Below are 13,714 nucleotides of genomic sequence, written 5' to 3'. Positions count from 1 at the left end.
TATATGGGATCAGTATATTACTAAGCTGTATATGGGGTAAAGTATATTACTAAGCTGGGGGGGCTGTGTATGGGATACAGTATATTACTAAGCTGGGTGGATGTTTATGGGATACAGTATATTACTAAGCTGGGGGGCTGTATATGGGATCAGTATATTACTAAGCTGCAGTGGCTGTATATGGGATACAGTATATTACTTAGCTGGGGGCTGTATATGGGGTACAGTATATTACTAAGCTGGGGGGCTGTATATGAGATACAGTATATTACTAAGCTGTGGGGCTGTATATGGGATACAGTATATTACTAAGCTGGGGGGCTGTATATGGGATACAGTATATTACTAAGCTGGGGGATGTATATGGGATACAGTATATTACTAAGCTGGGAGGCTGTATATGGGATACAGTATATTACTCAGCTGGGGGCTGTATATGGGATACAGTAAATTACTAAGCTGGGGGGATGTATATGGGATACAGTATATTACTAAGCTGGGGGCTGTATATGGGATACAGTATATTACTAAGCTGGGGGGCTGTATATGGGATACAGTATATTACTAAGCTGGGGGCTGTATATGGGATACAGTATATTACTAAGCTGCAGGGGCTGTATATGAGATACAGTATATTACTAAGCTGTATATGGGATACAGTATATTACTGAGCTGCAGGGGCTGTATATGGGATACAGTATATTACTAAGCTGGGGGGATGTATATGGGGTACAGTATATTACTAAGCTGCAGGGGCTGTATATGGGATACAGTATATTACTAAGCTGGGGGGCTGTATATGGGGTACAGTATATTACTAAGCTGGGGGGATGTATATGGGGTACAGTATATTACTAAGCTGGGGGGCTGTATATGGGATACAGTATATTACTAAGCTGGGGGGCTGTATATGAGATACAGTATATTACTAAGCTGCAGGGGCTGTATATGAGATACAGTATATTACTAAGCTGTATATGGGGTACAGTATATTACTAAGCTGTATATGTGATACAGTATATTACTAAGCTGCAGGGGCTGTATATGGGATACAGTATATTACTAAGCTGGGGGGATGTATATGGGGTACAGTATATTACTAAGCTGGGGGGCTGTATATGGGATACAGTATATTACTAAGCTGGGGGGCTGTATATGAGATACAGTATATTACTAAGCTGCAGGGGCTGTATATGAGATACAGTATATTACTAAGCTGGGGGGCTGTATATGGGATACAGTATATTACTAAGCTGGGGGGCTGTATATGAGATACAGTATATTACTAAGCTGGGGCTGTGTATGGGGTACAGTATATTACTAAGCTGGGGGGGCTGTATATGGGGTACAGTATATTACTAAGCTGTATATGGGGTACAGTATATTACTAAGCTGGGGGGGCTGTATATGGGATACAGTATATTACTAAGCTGGGGGGGCTGTATATGGGGTACAGTATATTACTAAGCTGGGGCTGTGTATGGGGTACAGTATATTACTAAGCTGGGGGGGCTGTATATGGGATACAGTATATTACTAAGCTGGGGGGGCTGTATATGGGATACAGTATATTACTAAGCTGGAGGGCTGTATATGGGATACAGTATATTACTAAGCTGGGGGGCTGTATATGGGATCAGTATATTACTAAGCTGTATATGGGGTACAGTATATTACTAAGCTGGGAGGGCTGTACGTGGGATACAGTAATTTACTAAGCTGGGGGCTGCATATGTGGGTGAATAACAAGGACTTTAAATATATGAGACCAGGGCTTTATAAAAATAAAGACATTATTATATTTATACAGTATATACGCATTATTGGGTGCTATATGTTTACATTGGTCAGGGGAGCACTGTATTTAAAATCATGTAACATAATAACAGGGTGGGATATATTAGTGATAGGATACAATAGATTACTTTGCATCATGTAAAACAAATGTTAGAGGGTCTGTATTAATAAATTAGGGGTGTTGTATATTGATGTGCTGTACCTGCTATAATTCCAGTAGAATGTATATATATATGTGTATATATATAATGAAGCGAGGTTTTATATGTGTGGAGCGTGCGGTCAGTTGTGTTGTGAGGGGTATATATTATTTAGGAGTGCAGTGTTGTTATCCAGGAGACTTTATACCGTAAGTGACTGTGGTATTTTTAGGGACGCCGGGTGGAGATGCTGCACGGAGCTGAGTATATCTGGCCGTGAACTCGGCAGTGATAGGTAATAAAGTCCTCCTGATGGAAGAGATTGTCATCTATAAGGTACTAGATGCCACTAATGACTCTCAGAACCTGTAGTGGGGATGTTAATTGTTAGTAAAGTTTTCAGCATTTGGTAAACAGGGAGCGGGGGGGGGGCAGCATTTTAATATTCGCCTCAGGCAGCAAATATGCTAGAATCGGCCCTGCTCATAGTTATCAGGGGGTGGGATCCATTCAGGGTCACTTGGGGGCTGGGGAACAACCTCAACCGATGCCCTGGGGCGCCTTCTGGAGGGCCCCTCATCACCGGATGAGGAGGAAGAGGAGGATGAGAAATAGAGGAATGTTGCATCCTCCCCTTCTGAATCAGTATCGGAGGCAAGAAAGGCATATGCCTCCTCTGCTGAAAAAGTTCTTTGGGATGAATGGGACATTTTTTATTGGGAGGGGGTGTGTAATTGTAGGGCTTCAACACGTGTAAAAACTTTATTCAAGGGGGTGTGTATGTTGTGATTCAACACGTGTATGGGAACCATTAACACTAGTATAAAAAAAAAAGAAAGACGACCTGTGTACTTTCAAAAAAACTGTAGTAGAAAAAGTTACTACAGTATAAGAAAAAGTAACCTTTATCCTCCAATGCCAAAAAGACAAAAAGATACTATGACAAAAAAATGAGCACAGAGCTGATGAGCAAAATGTCACTGATCAGCGCTCAGTTGTCACAGCACACAAAAGAAAAAAAATCTGCACAAAAAAGAGCACAGACTATTCGGCACTGATGCAGAACACACACAGGGGTATGCGACTGCTACAAAACTGACAAAAGAATTTAAAAAAAAACTGCGCCTGTACCAAAAAATGAACAGAGATACAATCAACTGCTCAGCGGTCACAGGATCCACACACCAAAAAAAAACTGCGCAAAAAAGAGCACAGGCACTGACCAGTTAACTTTGGCACTGATCAGCGGCTGGCGGTTTGCATAACGCACACAGGGGGTGCGACTGCTACAAAAGTGACAAAAAAAAGAAAAAAAGCGACAAAAAAAGAGCACAGAGGCTCAAAGTCGCCACACACACAAAGGGAGGGGAGGGAAGGGTCTGGAACAGGGATAGGGACAGGGATCAGGACGCTGCGACTGCTGTATGCAAAAAAAAGACAAACAGCAGCAGCGACAATAAATGTGACAGATGCCACCAAAGGTGCCAACTGGAGCAATATCTAGCAAGACAAAGCACAGACGGGTATCACACACTGATCTGTACGCTGTTCAGGACTAGAATGCAACGTGCAGATCAGTGTGCAGTACTTTGAATCTCCCCCCACAGATCTGATTGGTTGGTCAGTACAGACCAACCAATCAAATCAATCAGGAAGGTGGCATGATGGGGAGGGGGATGAGGGGGGTGGAAGAAGAAGTGGGGGGGGGGGGATGAAGTAGAGGGGGGGGAACAAGAGGTATGATGGCTGTCAGCCATCTTGACACATTTAAAACTTTATATTGATCCGATGGATGCCACCTCTATTCTGTGACACAAGATGGTGATCGGGTGCTGTGTAGCACAGCACCGATCCCCACCATTCCACATGCTGTCCCTTGCTACCTGTCTCTCCACGCTTCCTGTCCCTCCATGCTGCCTGGCGGGGGTGGTGTTGGCACCATCGGCACCACCCCTGGAAGGCTCAGGGATGATGGCGTGATGTCGCCATCTTCCCAGCACTGCACCTCGGCGGCAGCGATCGCGATCCGACATGTCAGTCTTTACAGACTGACAGATCGGATCGCTCTGGGGGATGGCACGATGCCACCTATGCCGCCTGACAAAAGGAGGGGATCGGAGCTTCCACAAACAACATCGATCCCCTCCTTCTTTGCTGTGCAGACGCTGACACAGCGTCTTTTAACTATTACATTGCTGCAATTTCAGCGATCGTGGGCATGGGGGGGGGGATTGACCCCCCCTAGTCCTTGAGGGGAGATGCCATGCTGTCAGGGACAGCAACGATCTCCCCTTGATCACTGTGTCTGTAGACACAGTGATCATTACAAGCCATGACGTAATAGTACTGCATTTTGCAGGAACTCACCCCCCCCCCCATGCAGTACTATTACGTCAAATGTCGGGAAGGGGTTAACACTGGCAAAATCTCCTCCTTGGGGAGGTGTTAATGTAACATTTGCCTATTTTGTGGCAAAAACTGCATTTTGCAAATTCTACAAAATAAATCATGTGAATGCATCCTTAAATGAAGCAGTTTAAAAATAATAGACTTTTGAAATTTATTGACTGTTTTCCTATTATGTAAATGATGTTTTTCAAATTACACAGACAATATTTTCTGTTTAAAGCGAACTGCCCCTTTGCAGAAGACAAAACAAGAATTTAATATGCAAAAACTTTTATTAATAACGTGGCAAATTAAGACACATGCAAAGCTACATATGTTTGACATTGGAGTTTCACTGGGTTGCAATAATTTTAAAGGAAACCTACCACGTTAAATAGTAGGTGTAAGCTGCAAATACCGAGCACTAGCTCAAGGTGAGCTGGTGCCGTAGCTTATTTGCGTTAATGTATCGCGGTTTAAACACTTTTAAATCTTTATATCTGCAGCAGCTTCGTTGCGCCAAGTCCGCGACCGTGCGCACGTGATGTCACCAGCTCTCCGGCACTTCCTATGGTTGTGTGCTTGGTGCGCCGAAGCTCCTTAAGATATAAAGATTTCAAAGTGTTTAAACCACGATACAGCGGATTATGACACTAACGAAAGTATGCTCCGGCACCAGCTAACCCTGAGCTGTGCTCTGTATTTGCAGCTTACTCCTACTATTTAACGTGGTAGGTTTCCTTTAAATTTTTTGAAAAATCACATTGTTTTCACACCTTTAATAAGTAAACTGGCTACTCCACGTTCATTTTTTTTTTCTTTAATGCCTATACTGAACTGTGCAATGTTAACTTCTTTACTGCAATTATTTTTGTATTGTTGTTGTTTAAATCCAAAAAATGTGTTATTTAATTGTAACAGAAACCTTTTGCGGTTACTTGAATGCTTAGGAAACATTATATATTTTTTTTTTACTAGCTAAATTTTTTCCCTTGACCAGTTTAAATTTACTGAATTTTTTTTTTACATTTACATCTGACTTTGGAAAATCACTTCAAAATATCAAATTATCAAGTATTTTTGCAGTTTTGAAAAAACAATACAAACTTGTTTACCACGGCCTAAACAAATATACAGGCGGTCCCCTACTTAAGGACACCCGACTTACAGACAACCCATAGTTACAGACGGACCCCTCTGCCCACTGTGACCTCTGGTGAAGCTCTCTGGATGCTTTACTATAGTCCCAGACTGCAATGATCAGCTGTAAGGTGTCTGTAATGAAGCTTTATTGATAATTCTTGGTCCAATTACACCAAACATTTTGAAACTCCAATTGTCACTGGGGCAAAAGAAAAAAAATTGTCTAGAACTTCCATTATAAAATATACAGTTTCGACTTACATACAAATTCAACTTAAGAACAAACCTCCAGACCCTATCTTGTATGTAACCCGGGGACTGCCTGTACAAGATAAAGGAATGTTATTTTAATGCAGACAATTTTCTTGACATTTTTTGGTGTCAGTTACATTTTTCATAACCAAAAGAAAAATGAATCTATGTTGAAGAGATTTACATGTGTGTAACTTGTGATAAATGTAAATGATAAATTTTTAAACTTTGCCTGTTAGCTACCCCTTTTTGTGGAGACATATTGTCATGTTTTTGTAAAACAATTCAAAATGTCCATTTTTAGACCATTTTTTCTGGAATACAATTAAAATTAAAGACCTATTCAAATATAATGGGTTAATTTTCCCCAAAGATAACAAAGAAATGTAAACTGTTTGCACATAATGGCACTAACTATCTGCCATATTGCAAAGGAAAACTTTTCATTTGTACTTTTTGTGTAACTAAATTTTAAACTACTAGCCACCCGGAAAATCTCGCTGATGCTGACTGCCGCTAGGCAGGTTGTCATCAAATGGCTGTAGTTGGCTAGTGCTTGGCCTGTTTTGGCCTGCAGCATTTGGGTCCCATGGGGGTATATCAGCATTGAGTAACCCAAGGTACGAGGGATTTTGAAGTGGCTGGTATTGGGGTGGCTTGTACACTGGGGGTGTTGGCAAGTGTGATGGTTGGTTTAATATAGCTGCACTAAATGTAGGTCTACGTGCAGGAACTGGTTGTGGCATTATTTGTTGCAGAGGCGGTGGAGGTGCAGCAATAGCATTATGTAATCTGTTTAGTATGGTATCTGCACCCGGTAAATTGGGTGTGTTGGTAAAAATTTCTTCTATACCAACAACAAATGTCATATATGTGCTTTGTTTATTACTTGGCAAATTACGCATTGCCCTGCCACTAGATTACCTGAGCCATCATACAAATCCTCTCACCCTACCTTCCGCAACAAGTTCACAGCTTCTATTTCTGACACATTTGCAATAGTTGGCTGTGTATTCTTGCACCGAACAGCACACATTCTTTGCGCAATTGGTTGGCTATCTTCAGGTGGAGGTGGTGGTGATTCCACTGGTGGTGTAGCTATGAATTCGTCTAGAAGCGAGGCATTATCCGTCTCAGTTGGTGGGGACACAGGGAGCATCTCCTCTTCGTTGTCACTGGCATGTGTCTGGTTGGATTCTTCAGCCACAAAATTGCATTGGGTGCTGCTAAGTAAAAAGATGTTTTAAAATTTTTGCAACCGAACCTGTGTAAAAGTAAAAACTCCACATTTTATACATACGATCGTAGACTTCGTGTTGGAGCTAAAAACATCAATTCTTCAAAATGTTGGTAAGGCCTCCTTTTGTTTGGAGATGAGGCACTTTTTTAGTTTGTGGCAAAATCTTTGCGGAAGCAATCTCGACATGACCTCCACCTTTTGCGCAAATCATCCTCTATAGCACAAATTATTATGGTTTTATGTATGTTTGAAAATGTAAATAAAAGCACATTTACATTAACTATCTCTGGCATATACAAACCTTGTTTCCATTTTTCACTGGAGGGGAGTGTAGGCCATTTGCTATCCATTTCAACACATATCTCCTGCCAGAGATTTACATGTTTCTGGATATCTGCCAAATGCTTGTTTTTTTGTCCCACAGTTGTGGTCGTGCTTTGACCTGCAAGGCATGATGAAATACATTTTTTTATTGAAAACTGGCGACTGTTTCAAAAAATGCACATTTCAATTCTAGAATTAACAGTTTGATATTGAAATCAGATATTGCTTGCAACCTTTTTTTTTTTTTTAATAATTTTGTCAAAAATACATATAAACTCAATTTCCACCATCATAATATCCAATACTAACTTATGTGCATTCTAATGTTGTGCCAGTTTTAAAGTTTGTTTCGATCCTCCAATTTCACAATTGTGAAACCTTTTGGTTTTGCCGAAAAAGATATTTTTGAAATCTTTGTAAAGGACATCCATAAGCAGGATGAAGGAGTGTAAACCCAGCACACTGGCATACTGATGTGTGCAGCCATGAGCATTTTTGGCTCCTCACTTAATTTGGTATGGCTTGCTTGTTGCATATAGAGCTTTATTAAATTTTTCAAATTCACCAAAGGGGCTCCTAGAAACATAGAACCTATAGGCGGCTTGCTCCCCTTTGGCTCGTGTGCATAATTTGTGCATTTTTAACCCAAAAAATAGTGGCAACAAAATTTTAAAGAAGAGGAAAATGTGGTAAAGGAGGTACAAAATAGTATTTTTGTATCCTAAATTAAAATCAGACACATCTGGTAGTATTACATTTTTTTAAAGGGGATTTTTTTTTATTTGTGTAAAGGAAAAAAAAAACAATTGGGTGGCAAAATGACCTACTCAAAGCAAAAAAAAACATTTATCCGATGCCAATACTTTCCAAACATAAGATTCATGTCACCCCACAACAGCAGCCACTGCTGTATGAAGTGTGCCAAAAATAAATATGCAAACTGTAACCGATGCTATTGTCACACACAAAAGCAAAAAACTGCAGACAAGCAATCCGCCCAGTCACTAAAAACAATGCACTGCAACAGACATTCTTGTGGTCCAAAAAAATTCATCCTTCCATGTTAAGTATGGCCAAGTCATATGGGGAGAAAAACATTTATGAAACTTAGGCTGTAAAAAAAAAATCATAGCTTTATATTACACTACAATACATGCATTTCACAATAACCATAGTACTTACCACACCAATCGGCTTTGAGACGTCCATCTTCACAAGCGGATAGGTGCAAATCCCGCTCCTTCCACACCTGCGTGGCCGCGACTGCTGTCCAAACTGCGCAGTTCAGAAAAGGGCGGGGGAATTCCTGAGGAGATGGTACTAGCCGACACCTGGGACCGGAATCCAAGTGGCACCTGGTTTTCACCAGAGCCCGCCGCAAAGCGGGTTGGACTTGCTGCGGCAGGATACCACCAGGTCGTTCCTAGACGCGACAAGCCCATGGTGGCAGCCGAGGTCGAGGTACCTTAGCAGAAGACAATCTCATAGTCAGGTCCAGGCTCGGGGTCAGGGCAGGCGGCAGAGATGCGAGGTCAAGTCCAAATCCGGGGTCAGCAATGGGAAGTCCAGGCAGGTGGGAACGGGAACATAGCCACACGGAACACAGCAACACGGAGGAACTTGGGTAACACGGCTGCACAGGACTCGGGAGCGGAGACACACAGGAACGCAGGAATACACAGGAACGCAGGAATACACAGGAACGCAGGAATAATCACCAGGAAGCTTTCTCTTAGGCTGTGAGGCACAAAGATCCGGCAGGGAACACAGGTAGAGGCAGGATTCTTAAAGGTGAGGTGTTCAGCCAGTGCACCAATTAGCGGTGCGCTGACCCTTATAATTTTCATCAGGAGCCGCGCGCACGCCCTAGGAGGCGGGGGCGCGCGCCCACGGCAGTCCGGGGAAGAGCAGGAGCTGGGAGAGGTAAGTGAGACCGGGCAGCAGCGGGGGCACAAAGAGGAGCGCGGATGCGCCCGCGATCCAAGACAGGGATCGCGGGAGCACCCGTGACAGCGCCCATGCCAGCTCCCGCGAGAATACAGGCACAAGCCGCATTGCACAACGCGGTAGCTAGAAATGCATGTAATAAACGCAGACATAATTAATATATCACCACACAGTTGCTTATCGAACGCACAGTGAGCCAAAAACTGCTATATCTGCACAGCAATATCTAAATCACATATACTTCCATTAGGCAGCCTATGCTGCGTCTCCACCAAAACAAACTATCGCATGCGGTAAACGCAAGGCAACCACAACGTGTGAACGCACCCTTAGGCATGTGAGTCCCAATTACAAGACCTATAAACGACAGCCCTATGCTACACCAATCACAGTAGAAATCTCACAAATAGCAATGGTGAAGAAATATAAAACTTAACTTTTACTTAAATAATTCTTAAAATTCAAGTGCTACCTATCGTACCAAACGAAAATATACAATTAGATAACAGATTGCTAACTGTCACAGTGGTGAACACAGCAAGCATCAAATGAGTATCAGATAAGTCAGTATCACAGTGTTGAACACCGATAGATTAAATTACTATGACGCAGCAGCTACATAATATAGCATGTAGGGTGGTACAATCATACAATGGAAGAGAGAAAAATATGAACAGTCTCACCGATATATCAATGCAGGGGAGTTGCTTGTCTGGTCGTCCCCTCGTGATTATGTTCGGATGAAAACCAAGTTAGGCGTCCCTATTAAGTCCGTGTGGGCTGTGGGCTAGTCTCGCCCTTCAGTGTCCCAAAGACTCCTGTCCTTACAAGGACAGTCCACAGCTCTTACTAAGTACGCTTTTCCTACGTTATACTAATAAAGGTGCCCAACGTTTTTTCCTCCATGATACAAGTGGATTCATCAGGGGCCAAACATATACATCTGCAAAATGCAATAAAAATGTACTCAGTACTTCCACAAGTTAACTTAAAGAAATACGAGGGTAGCTGACAGTAGTCGCTCCTACCTCAATGGCGTGCCACAGCAGTCCTGCTTGCTGATGTGCGCCATCATACTGCGCATGCACCAAATAAATCGACTCCGGAGCGGAAGTGCATCACTCGTGGTGAGCACTCCTTAATGCGGAGACTACAGGCAATCCCCTCACCAACGTCTCCCTGTGGGCGGGGAGGGGGAGTGCCATTGTGATCCGTTCCAGACATTGTCACGTCTCATTCATCACAATCATGTAAGTAATTAGACTAACCAACCCTATAGCATAATACAGCCTCCTCAGAGATAGGGTATAAAAGCATGTATATCGATATACTTGTTCATATCGATATGTAAAGGAGAGAGAGGGGACAAACTAGAACAAACCCCATATGTGCACACAATGATATTTAAACAGATACTTACCTCAGGAGGAATACAAACAGCTATATGGCAAAAAAGACAGTGGGATGAGATAGTATTTAAATAGTAAAGTATGGATGACTACCTAACTCCTAAAAAAGGAAGTAGGCTGGGTTTAGGGATAGAGAAACGGGGCATAACTGATGGATTCATTTAGCCCATTTGGTGAGACTGTGTTCAGATGAAAAATCAATTTTGTCTCACATTGTAGGACTCTCTTGTCCCAATCGCCACCTCTCGGGCTCCGTGGAATTTTCATAATGCCATGACATTTAATGGCATCAGTGCAGCCATTATGGTGTTGTTCTACATGTCTGGCTAGAGGGTTGTCTCTATGGTTGATAATGTCACCTATATGAGCACCAATTCTTCTTCGCAATTCTTTTATGGTTTTGTGTCAGGTTCGCTAGGGAGATTGCTGGGACTTCTGGTTCTTCTGGTGGTACCAGCAGCGTTCTCCGAACCCGGCGCGTATCTGCGCAAACTCCACCTCTCGTCCTGGGCAGCGGCTGCTAAGATCTCGCGCTGTCTAGGAGTGGCTGGGACTTTGAACCTCTGCTTGGTGCCTGGTTGTTCTGCACCATGAGGGGTTAATTCCCAGATGCTGTCCAGCTCCTATCAGGTTCTGGAGGTGGAGTTCTGGCTGCATAAATTGCAGCTTCACTAGTCACCTGTGCCAGTGTTTGAAAATCCCTTTCTCCACTCGCTGCTACTAGGTTGTATTGCTCAGTATCTGTATCTGTATTGTTGTTACCTCGGCTAGTTTTTGACTTTGACTCTTTGCTTACTGATTTTGCTATTGACGTACCCTCTCGTTGTGACTCCGGCTTGGTTACGATTCTTTTGTGTTTTATGTTTGTCAGTCTGTTTGTGTTTCCCTTCCCTCACTTATCCAGCGTATCTCGAGTCTTCAAGTAGTCGCCCCACGGTTTAGCGTGGGGGGGCTATAGGAAGGGACAGAGGTTGGGGCAAGCTCAGGGCACACTATCCCCTGTCTTTTGTGTACCAATCTTAACATTTTGCCTGTATATTCCAAGCCACATATACAGATTGCCCTGTAGACCACACCCGCAGATCTACAATTAATGAAGGATCTGATGTCAAACATATCCCCCGTAACATTGGAAGTGAATTTCCTGATCTTTAACATAAAAGGACAAGCCACACATCCTCCACACTGTAAATTCCCCTGCACATTAGTTTTGTCTAGCCAGGTCTTAGTTCTTGCTGGTACAAAGTGACTGTCGAAGAAAGGTAGCCATATCAGAGTAATTCCTATGGAGACTAAGATATTGCCCCCGAGGGATCCTTTTTTTAAGAGGGGCTGGGTGATTGCTTTCCCACCATAATAGTGAGTTGTCTTCCTAAACACCTCTGTATTGATAGCCTCCTGTGGACCCCTTGTAATCAAGACGTCTAAAAATGCCAACCTTTCCTTTTTTGCCTTGAAAGTAAAGCTCAAACCAATGTTATTAATATTAAGCTTATCCACAAAGTCTCTTAACGTGTCCACAGTAAATCTCCATATAATCATGATGTAGTCTATATAACGAAGCCATAGATCAATCCCGTCATGGAAGACACAGAAATGGTCTGAGAAGACAGAGATCTCCTCCCACCAGCCCAGGAGCAAATTCGCGTAGGTTGGCGCACAAGGCCAACCCATCGCAGTGCCCCTGAGCTAGTGGTAGATCTTACCATTGAAGATGAAATAATTTCTTGTTAGGCAGAATTCTAAAGCCTGTAGGACAAACTTGTTATGTAGTGTGAACTGAGTTCCTCTGGATTGTAGAAAGTGCCCCACAGCCTGGATTTCTATCTCGTGGGGTATCGATGAGTATAAGGCTTCAACATCAATACTTCCTAGTATACACTGTTCATATATAGTCAACCCCTCTAGATGACGCAAAAGATCTAGAGTATCCCTCGTGTATGAAGGGAGACTGGATACAAAGGGTCTCAGTATTTTATCCAAATAAATCCAAAGGTTCTGGGTCAAGTTATTGACCCCCAGATACTATGGGTCTTCCCTTCAAAGTCCATAGAATGTAGCTGTTACTGGAGTTTTAGGACATAGGAATTCAAATTCATTGTTGTCAAAGAGATGGTTACGTAGGGCATCAGTAAGGAGGGTCTTCAGTTCTCCCAGAAAAGAAGTAGGGTTCTCCTGAAGAACTGCATAAGCAGTGGTATCTTTAAGGAGATCAGTGCACATGGCGGCATATTGTCTGAAAGGCAATAGTTAAATAGGTGTAAGATGTTATCCAATTATGTGGCTGTATAGTAAACTGGAGTGTGATTGGAGAGGTGCTACCACCTGACGACGGGGAGTATAAAACCCCTGTGCAGTGGGAGCACATGGTATAAGTCCAGTCTTAGCTGGTTTAATCCCAGAGTGAACAGAGAGACCATTAGTGCTGCCACAGAAACCAATCCCAGGAACTGAGTCAGGAGACTCTAATCCAGAGTTGCAGCTTCCACAGTTTGGACACAGCTACATCTAAATTATCCCATCCTGCATCTACTACCAGGCAACCCCCTCCACGATCACACCAGTTCCAGAATCTGAATCTGCAGTTTGACCGTTTTTGTTCATTGCCTACTACCTGGTGTTCAATAAAGAACCGTGAGTTGATTTGCACAACATTGCCTCCATCTGATCCCTGGATATGGCTGCATACCACCACGGGCTTATCTTACAGACACTCAGGGGTTGCCTCAGGGAGAACCTCAGCATCTCCCTCCATATTTAATGCAAACACCAACTGCTGGATACCTGCCAGGCTGTGGGACAGCCCTGCGGTCCCCATACCAAGCACCGTGACATCAACGTGCCCTAGGCTGCAATTTCCAGCTACTACGGTATTCTGGGCCCCGGCTGTCTCCAGGCCCCAAGAAAAGGCTAGGCCCCGGTGGCGGATGTTGAACATGCAATCTATATTGCACCACATGTTTTGCAAGTTGCTTGTTAAAACACATATGCAATCGGACCAAGTCCCTCTCTGTTTCAGTTGAATAGTGTTTCTGTATGATCGACCCCCTAGAACAGTGGTGGCGAACCTATGG

At 43.1% G+C, this 13,714-nt stretch overlaps 1 long non-coding RNA gene across 1 annotated transcript; it reads right to left on the bottom strand.

Annotated features, from left to right (window-relative positions):
• Window positions 1–5,069: 5,069 nt before the first annotated feature.
• LOC140103974 (uncharacterized) lies at window positions 5,070–8,657 on the bottom strand. Its single transcript, XR_011850218.1, has 4 exons — window positions 8,467–8,657; window positions 7,262–7,402; window positions 7,021–7,174; window positions 5,070–6,943 (listed from the first exon to the last, which is right to left on the bottom strand). It is a non-coding gene; the product is annotated as an uncharacterized lncRNA (long non-coding RNA).
• Between the last annotated feature and the right edge of the window lie 5,057 nt (window positions 8,658–13,714).

The sequence above is a fragment of the Engystomops pustulosus genome, chromosome 10 (assembly GCF_040894005.1).
Source record: "Engystomops pustulosus chromosome 10, aEngPut4.maternal, whole genome shotgun sequence".
Lineage (NCBI taxonomy): Eukaryota > Metazoa > Chordata > Amphibia > Anura > Leptodactylidae > Engystomops > Engystomops pustulosus.
This window is presented reverse-complemented; position numbering and strand designations above follow the sequence as displayed.